Source organism: Cervus elaphus, chromosome X, assembly GCF_910594005.1.
Source record: "Cervus elaphus chromosome X, mCerEla1.1, whole genome shotgun sequence".
Classification (NCBI taxonomy): domain Eukaryota; kingdom Metazoa; phylum Chordata; class Mammalia; order Artiodactyla; family Cervidae; genus Cervus; species Cervus elaphus.
In genome coordinates, this window is record NC_057848.1 from 103,172,226 (window position 1) to 103,182,242 (window position 10,017).

Here is a 10,017-nt window from a genome sequence, read left to right on the forward strand (position 1 = left end):
GATATAAGGTGAATAAGTTCTGAGGACTGTAATGTATAGCATGCTTACTATAGTTAATAATACTTTCAAATTGCTAAGACAATAGATCTTAAAAGTATTCACTATGAAATATTGTAATTATGTGAGGTGATGAAAGTGTTAATTAACCTTGTTGTGTAATTATTTCACAAAGGACACATGTATCAAATCATCACATTATATACTTTTAATTTACAAAATGTTATATGTCAATTGTATCTTTTTTTTTTTTCATTTATTTTTATTAGTTGGAGGCTACTTACTTTACAATATCATAGTGGTTTTTGCCATACATTGACATGAATCAGCCATGGATTTACATGTATTCCCCATCCCGATCCCCGCTCCCACCTCCCTCCCCATCCCATCCCTCTGGGTTTCCCAGTGCACCAGCCCTGAGCACTTGTCTCATGCATCCAACCTGGGCTGGTGATCTGTTTCACCATTGATAGTACACTTGTTTCAATGCTACTCTCTCAGAACATCCCACCCTCGCCTTCTCCCATAGAGTCCAAAAATCTGTTCTGTACATCTGTGTCTCTTTTTCTGTTTTGTATATATGGTTATCATTACCATCTTTTAAAATTCCATATATATGTGTGGGTATACTGTATTGGTGTTTATCTTTCTGGCTTACTTCACTCTGTATAATGGGCTCCAGTTTCATCCATCTCATTAGAACTGATTCAAATGAATTCTTTTTAATGGCTGAGTAATATTCCATTGTGTATATGTACCATAGCTTCCTTATCCATTCGTCTGCTGATGGGCATCTAGGTTGCTTCCATGTCCTGGTTATTATAAACAGTGCTGCGATGAACATTGGGGTACACATATGTCTTTTGGATCTGGTTTCCTTGGTGTGTATGCCCAGAAGTGGGATTGCTGGGTCATATGGCAGTTCTATTTCCAGTTTTTTAAGGAATCTCCACACTGTTCTCGATAGTGGCTGTACTAGTTTGCATTCCCACCAACAGTGAAGGTTCATAGCAATACAGGCTTACCTCAACAAACAAGAAAAAAGTCAAGTAAATAACCTAACTCTACACCTAAAGCAACTAGAGGAGGAAGAAATGAAGAACCCCAGGGTTAGTAGAAGGAAAGCAATCTTAAAAATTAGGGCAGAAATAAATGCAAAAGAAGCAAAAGAGACCATAGCAAAAATCAACAAAACTAAAAGCTGGTTTTTTGAAAAGGTAAATAAAATTGAGAAACCGTTAGCCAGACTCATCAAGAAACAAAGGGAGAAGAACCAAATCATCAATTATATCTTTTTTTTTCCCATTTATTTTTATTAGTTGGAAGCTAATTACTTTACAATACTGTAGTGGTTTTTGTCATACATTGACATGAATCAGCCATGGATTTACATGTATTCCCCATCCTGATCCCCTCTCCCACCTCCCTCTCTACCCGATCCCTCTGGGTCTTCCCAGTGCACCAGGCCCGAGCACATGGAAGCAACCTAGATGCCCATCAGCAGGCGAATGGATAAGGAAGCTGTGGTACATATACACCATGGAATATTACTCAGCCATTAAAAAGAATTCATTTGAATCAGTTCTAATGAGATGGATGAAACTGGAGCCCATTATACAGAGTGAAGTAAGCCAGAAAGATAAAGACCAATACAATTATATCTTAATAAGCCTGGGGAAAAAGAAAAAAAAAATTTCCTGAGATTGTTGTGATCCATACAGTCAAAGACTTTAGCACAGTCAATGAAGAAGTGTTTTTTTTTTTTTTTTTAATTCCCTTGCTTTTTCTATGGTTCAGCAGATGTTGGCAATTTGATCTCTGGTTCCTCTACCTTTTCTAAATCCAGCTTGAACATCTGGAAGTTCTCCATTCATGTTCTGCTGAAACTTAGCTTGAAGGATTTTGAGCATAACTTTTCTAGCGTGCGATATGAGTGCAATTGTACAGTAATTTGAACATTCTTTGGCATTGCCTTTCTTTGGGACTGGAATGAAAGCTGATCTTTTTCCAGTCCTGTGGCCACTGCTGAGTTTTCCAAATTTGCTGGCATATTTAGTGCAACACTTTCACAGCATTGTCTTTTAGGATTTGAAATAGCTCAGCTGAAATTCCATCACCTCCATTAGCTTTGTTTGTAGTAATGCTTCCTAAGGCCCACTTGATTTCACAGTCCAGGATGTCTGGCTCTAGGTTAGTGACCACACCATGTGGTTATCTAGTTCATTAAGATTTTTTGTATAGTTCTTCTGTGTATTCTTACAACCTCTTCTTAATCTCTTCTGTTTCTGTTAGGTCCTTGCTGTTTCTGTCCTTTACTGTGCCCATCTTTGCGTGAAATGTTCCCTTGGTGTCTCCAATTTTCTTGAAATCTCTAGTCTTTCCCATTCTATTGTTTTCCTCTACTTCTTGGCATTGTTCACTTAACACGGCTTTCTTATCTCTCCTTGCTATTCTTTGGAACTCTACATTCAGTGGGATATATCATTCCCATTCTCCTTTGCCTTTTGCTTCTCTTCTTAGATCTTAAATGTGTTAGATATGTGTAAAGCCTCCCCAGACAACCACTTTACCTTTTTGCATTTCTTTTTCTTGGGGATGGTTTTGGTCACCACCTCCTGTACAATGGTATGAACCTCTATGCAAAGTTCTTCAGATACTCTGTCTACCAGATCTAGTCCCTTGAATCTATTTGTCATCTCTACTGTATAATCACAAGGGATTTGATTTAGATCATACCTGAATGGCCTAGTGGTTTTCCCTACTTTCTTCAAGTTAAGCCTAAATTTTGCAATAAGGAGTTCATAATCTGAGCCATGGTCGGTTTTTGCTGACTGTATAGAGTTTCTCCATCTTCTGCTGTGAAGAATATATTCAATCTGATTTTGATATTGACCAAATGAATGGTGATGCTCCTGTGTCTTGTTTTGGCTGACTGTATAGAGTTTCTCCATCTTCTGCTGTGAAGAATATATTCAATTTGATTTTGGTATTGACCAAATGAATGATGTTCCTGTGTAGAGTTGTCCCTTGTGTTCTTGCAAGAGCGTGTTTGCTATGACCAGTGTGTTCTCTTGGCGAAACTCTGTTAGCCTTTGCCCTGCTTTATTTTGTACTCCAAGGCCAAACTTTCCTACTCCTCCATGTATCTCTTGACTTCCTACTTTTGCAATCCAGTCCCCTATGATGAAAGGGACATCTTTTTTTTTTTTTTTTTTTTTTTTTTTTGGTGTTAGTTCTAGGACATTTTGTAGGTCTTCAAATAATCATTCAACTTCATCTTCTTCAGCATTAATGGTTGGGGCATAGACTTGGATTACTGTGATGTTGAATGCTTTTCCTTGGAAATGAACCAAGATCATTCTGTCACTTTTGAGGCTGCAACCAATTACCATAGTGTTATCCCATTGTATATATGTACCAGAAATTCTTTATCCATTCATCTGTTGGTGGACATCTAGGTTACTTTTATGTCTTGTCTACTGTATATATTGCTGCAATGAACACTGGGGTACATGTGTCTTTTTGAATTATGATTTTCTCATGGTATATGCCCCATAGTGGTATTGCTGGGTGATATGGTAGTTTTATTTCTAGTTTTTAAAGGAATCACCATATTGATCTCCATAGTGGCTGTGTCAGTTTACATTCCCACTAACAGTTCAGGAGGGTTCCCTTTTCTCCACATACTTGCTGCATTTATTTGTAGATTTTTTTGATGATGGCCATTTGAACTTGTGTGAGGTGACACCACATTGTAGTTTTGATTTGCATTTCTCTAACAGTAAGTGATGCTGAGCATCTTTTCATGTGTTTGTTGGCCATCTGTATGTCATCTTTTAGAGAAATGTCTGTTCAGGTCTTATGTCTTTTTTTTTTTTTTTTTACTGAGTTGTTTGCTTTTCTGATTTTGGATTGCACGAACTGCTTGTATATTTTGGAGATTAATCTTTGCCAGTTGCTTCATTTGCAATTATTTTCTCCCATTGTAAGGGATGTCTTTTCATCTTGTTTGTGGTTTCCTTTGATGTGCAAAAGCCTTTAAGTTTAATTAGGTCCCATTTGTGTATTTTTGTTTTTATTTCCATTACTTTAGTAGGTAGGTCATAGAGGATCTTTCTGCAATTTATGTCAAAGACTGCTTTGCCTGTGTTTTCCTCTAAGAATTTTATAGTTTCTGGTCTTATATCTAGGCCTTAATCGGATGAAGTGGCATTTCTTTAAGGACTACACACTTCCATCTTCCTTCTGTAGTTGTTGTTCAACTGCTCAAAAGTGTTCAACTTTTTGTGACCACATGGACTGCATCACACCAGGCTTCTGTGTCCTTCACCATCACCCAGAGCTTTCTCAAACCCTTGTCCTTTGAGTCAGTGATGCCATCCAGCCATCTTGTCCTCCATCGTCCCCTTCTCCTGCCTTCAATCTTTCCCAGCATCAGGGTATTTTCCAATGAGTCATTTCTTCATTTCAAGTGGCCATAGTATTGGAACTTAAGCTTCAGAATCAGTCCTTCTAATGAATATTCAAGATTTCCTTTAGGATTGACTAGATTGATCTCCTTGCAGTCCAAGGGACTCTAGAGTCCAGTCCAGTTCAGTTCAGTTCAGTCGCTCAGTCCTGTCCGACTGTTTGTGACCAGATGAACTGCAGCACGCCAGGCCTCCTGTCCATCACCAACTCCCAGAGTCTACCCAAACTCATGTCCATTGAGTTGGTGATGCCATCCAACCATCTCATCCTCTGTCATCTCCTTCTCCTCCTTCCCTCAATCTTTCCCAGCATCAGGGTCTTTTAAAATGTGTCAGCTCTTTTCATCAGGTGGTCAAAGTATTAGAGTTTCAGCTTCACCATCAGTCCTTACAATGAACACCCAGGACTGATCTCCTTTAGGATGGACTGGTTGGATCTCCTTGTAGTCCAAGGGACTCTCAAGAGTCTTCTCCAGCATCACAGTTCAAAAGCATCAATTCTAGTACCACACCTTAAAAGCATCAGTTCTTCAAGTTTAGCTTTCTTTATGGTCCAACTCTCATGTCCTTACATGATTATTGGGAAAATCATACCTTTAACTATACAGACTGTTGGTAAAGTAATGTCTCTGCTTTTTAGTATGCTTTCTATGTTTGTTACAGCTTTTCTTCCAAGGAGCAAGCATCTTTTAATTTCATGGCTGCAGTCACCATCTGCAGTGATTTTGGAGCCCCCAAAATAAAGTCTCTCAGTGTTACCAATGTTTCTCCATCTATTTGCCACGAAGTGACGGGGCCAGATGCCATGATCTTAGTTTTTTGAATGCTGAGTTTTAAGCCAACTTTTTCACTCTCCTCTTTAACTTTCATCAAGGGGCTCTTTAGTTCTTCACTTTCTGCCATAAGGGTGATGTCATCTGCACATCTGAGGTTATTGATATTTCTCCCAGCAATCTTGATTCCAGTTTGTGCTTCATCCAACCTGACATTTCACATTATGTACTCTGCATGTAAGTTAAATAAGCAGGGTGACTACAGACAGCCTTGATGTTTTCCTTTCCCATTTTGGAACCAGTCTGTTGTTCTATGTCTGGTTCTAACTGTTGCTTCTTGACCTGCATGCTGGTTTCTCATGAGGCAGATAAGTTGGTCTGGTATTCCCATATCTTAAAGAATTTTCCTCAGTTTGTTTTGATCCACACACTCAAAGGCTTTGGTGTAGTCAATAAAGCAAAAGTAGATATTTTTTTGGAACTCTCTTGCTTTTTCTATGATCTAATGGATGTTGACAATTTGATCTCTGGTTCTTCTCCTTTTTCCAAATCCAGCGTGAACATCTGGAAGTTCACAGTTCACATACTTTTGAAGTCTAGCTTGGATAATTTTGAGCATTACTTGGTTAGCATGTGAAATGAATGCAATTGTGCGGTAGTTTGAGCATTCTTTGGCATTACCCTTCTTTGGGATTGGAATGAAAACTGACCTTTTCCAGTCCTGTGGCCACTGCTGAGTTTTCCAAATTTGCTGGCATATTGAGTGAAACACTTACACAGCATCATCTTTTAGAATTTTAAATAGTTCAGCTGGATTTCCATCACTTCCACTAACTTTGTTTGTAGTGATGTTTCCTAAGGCCCACTTGACTTCACACTCCAAGATGTCTGGCTCTAGGTGGATGATCACATTATCGTGGTTATCTGGGTCATGAAGATCTTTTTTGTATAGTTGTTCTGTGTATTCTTGCCACTTCTTAATATCTCCTTCCTCTGTTAGGTCCATACCCTTTCTGTCCTTTATTGTGCCCTTCTTTGCATGAAATTCTCCTTTGGTATCTCTAATTATCTTGAAGTGATCACTAGTCTTTGCCATTCTTTCCTTTTCCTCTATTTCTTTGTATTGCTCACTTAGGAAGGTTTTCTTATTTCTCTTTGGTATTCTTTGGAACTGTGCATTCAGATGGGTATATCTTTCCTTTTATCCTTTGCCTTTCACTTCTCTTTTCAGCTATTTGTAAGGTCTCCTCATACAGCCATTTTGCCTCTTTGCATTTCTTTTTCTTGGGGGTGGTTTTGATCACTGCCTCCTGTACAGTGTCATAAACCTCTGTCCATAGTTCTTCTGTCTACCAGATCTGGTAGCATTCTGTCTACCAGATCTAATCCCTTGAATCTCTTTGTCACTTCTATTGTATAATCATAGGGGATTTGATTTAGGTCATACCTGAGTGGTCTAGTGGTTTTCCCTACTTTCTTCATTTTAAGTCTGAATTTTGCAATAAGGAGTTCATGATCTGAGCCACAGTCAGCTCTCAGTCTTGTTTTTGCTGACTGTATAGAGCTTCTCCATCTTCAACTGAAAAAAGAAAATCATCCCTCAGTTTACTAGGAATTCTGGACCTTTTCTAAGGTAATATTTTTAACTTTTTCCAACTTTTCTCCTGAAACAGTATAAGAAGTAGGGAGCAGACTTGGGTGACAATGTAGGAAAGTGCCATAAAAACAGCAAAACTCCAATGATTGTCCAGATTTCCTTTCACCAACTCCAAACCTCATTTGTTCCAAAGAATAAGGATTAGCTGCAAAATTTTTACCCTTTAGGTTTGCATTGAAAGTCATAATTGGTTTACTATCTCCCCCTGGCCCAAAGTGTTTCAGGCTTGAACCATAAAATCATGTGGCTTTTAAATTCTTTGAAATCAAATCCCCTCTTTTCTCTTATTGCAACACATTTTACTTGAGAGCATCACAAAAATGCAGCAATACCACTGACCTATTTTCCTACCTTTTTATCAGTAGTGTCCAACCATAAATTTGTAGTAATAAAGGTACAAAGTTATGACCACTTTTTTTTCCATTTATTTTTATTAGTTGGAGGCTAATTACTTTACAATATTGTAGTGGGTTTTGTCATACATTGACATGAATCATTTTTGAACTTAGGATTCACTTCTAACGATGTGTCCTCCACCACAGGAATGAGGGAAATTGCAAATTCTCCTGTAAAAGTCTGAATCAAGATTTAGACTCTTTCAGGGATTCTACTGTATTGATATAAATTGAACTGAGGTCAATGTTTAAACTTCTTTTTGTGACTTTCAAGACCCTACATGATCTCGTAAATATGTACCTTTCCTCTCCTACCTCATGGTCTTTACACTTTCCATTCCCTCTGCCAGAATCATTTTTTGCATGGCTGCCTCCTACTTGCCATTCAGGTGTCAGCTCAAATATTTCTTCAGAAAAGTCTTCCCTGGCCATCTTACCAAAGAATAGCTCTTTCCAGCTAGTACTTGTCACTATTTGAATCTATTTTTTACTGATTTGTGCTTTGTCTGTCTCATGGCACTAGACTAGAACCTCCATGAAAATAGGGATCTTCTTCTCTTGTTAACTGAGAAGATTAGTCGCTCTTGGATAAATATTTGGTTAATTAATTGCCTGAACCTGTCAGTATGTTGGTAGAATTATCTTTTAGAAATCAATTTATCTAATATTACTTCCTTCAAGCCAATTTATTTTTGTCACATTCACTGATATTAGCAATAATGATAGAATTAATCCTGGTCAACTTGATTTCATATTATGCATCCATTGGAAACTTTTCACATTATGTTCTGGGGTTAAAAATAAAAAGGACATTTTATTTGTACCACAAAGTTACTTCAGGTAAAGGAGACATTGTGACATAATACTGTAAGTTGATCATGAAAGGTTGTTGCTGAATCATGCAAAGACGCCGGGGTTCTTGGCCTCCGGAGGAGAAGAATTCAATCCAGGGCCAGAGACAAGGCTGGATCGCTCAGAGCTTTTGTGTAATAAAGTTTTATTAAAGTATAAAGGAGATAGAGAAATCTTCTGACATAGACATCAGAAGGGGGTCGAAAGAGTACCTGCTTGCTACTGTTAGCAATGGAATTATATACTCTCAAATTAGTTATTACAGTGAATCAAAAGAATGTCTAGAGGTTGTAAAGACCTCACCAGATCTACTCCCATAATTTACATTTTGAGATAACAGAATTAGCCAGAAGGTTTTTTCCAGAGACTGTCCTCAAGCAGGATCCATTATTGTTATATAATCCTAAAGAAAGTATAGGGACAAAAATGTTTGTCCTTTTTTCCTCCTTGAGAATTCCAGACCCCTCTCTCCTTGGTGACCCCTAGACTTCTTATCAACCTGCCTAGGATTGACCCTCTCATTCCCCCCCCTTTTCTTTCAGGAGAATTATGTTGCCAAGGAAAAAGGACATTGTTTTTGTTCCATAACTACTTCCTGCTGTGTAGGGACATGCTCCCTAAATTGCTAAGGCAACATATTCTCCTAACCCTAATATTGAGGGTCTCTGGTCCAGGGGCCCCATGTACTAATAGTTGGAGGAGGCTGTGGCATTCATAGGAGCTTGGACAACCATTTGTAACTTAAAAGCCTTCATGCCACTAGAAACAAATCCAATTACACAGTTACAGATGCAGGGAGCAAGCAGCAAAAATAGAACAATAAGAATTATTGTAATTAAGATAGTTTTCCACCATGGGGAACTAGTTAACGTCTCCCAAAGTGAGGCAATTGAGGCTTCAGGAGTATCCACAGCCCCAATCATCTTCGTCATGTGTTTAGTAAAATGAGTAACATTAGTGCTCATATCAGGTATATAAGTACAGCATTGGGTATGAATAGTGACACAAGTTCCTCCTTGTGCAGCTGTCAGAATATCTAAAGCTAATCTGTTTTGTAAAACCACCTTTCTCTCTTTGAGGAAGATGCGGTCGCCGCTGCCGCGGAGCTCTGGGCCGCCCGCTCTTGTTCCTGACTCACCGCTGTTCGCTCTCGCCAAGGAACAAGTCGGTCAGGAAGCCGCGCTGCAGCCATGGCCTTTAAAGACACCGGCAAGACTCCCGTGGAGCCAGAGGTGGCCATTCACCGGATTAGGTTCACCCTCACCAGCCGCAATGTGAAGTCTCTGGGGAAGGTGTGTGCTGACCTGATCAGAGGTGCAAAGGAAAAGAATCTCAAAGTGAAAGGACCAGTTCGGATGCCTACCAAGACTCAGAATAACTACAAGGAAAACTCCTTGTGGTGAAGGTTCTAAGACTTGGGATCGATTCCAAATGAGGATCCACAAGTGACTCATTGACCTGCACAGCCCCTCTGAAATTGTCAAGCAGATCACTTCCATCAGTATTGAGCCAGGAGTCGAGGTGGAAGTCACCATTGCTGATGCCTAAATCAATCTTTTTAATAAATCGATAATCAGTTGTTAAAAAAAAAAAAAAACACCTTTCTAATTTGTTCTTGTTCAGCATGAAGAGCTGAAATAGCTTTTTGAGAATCCTGTAATGCCTGTTGAGTAAAATTAGTCAAAGCATCCACTCATAGCATAATATCTGTAGTTCCCAAAGAGGGAACAAACACTGCAGCCAAATAATCATACCAGTGAAATACAGACCTTGCCCACCGAGTTTTAAGGTGGGGTAAATTAGCAGGCTTTTCTGGAAGTTCTGAAGATATAAAGCCATGAGTAAAGGCTAGACCTAGGGTGCATCTCCCTATC

At 38.9% G+C, this 10,017-nt stretch overlaps 1 pseudogene; it reads left to right on the plus strand.

Annotated features, from left to right (window-relative positions):
* Positions 1–2,330: 2,330 nt before the first annotated feature.
* LOC122689622 lies at positions 2,331–9,739 on the plus strand (annotated as a pseudogene).
* Positions 9,740–10,017: the final 278 nt, after the last annotated feature.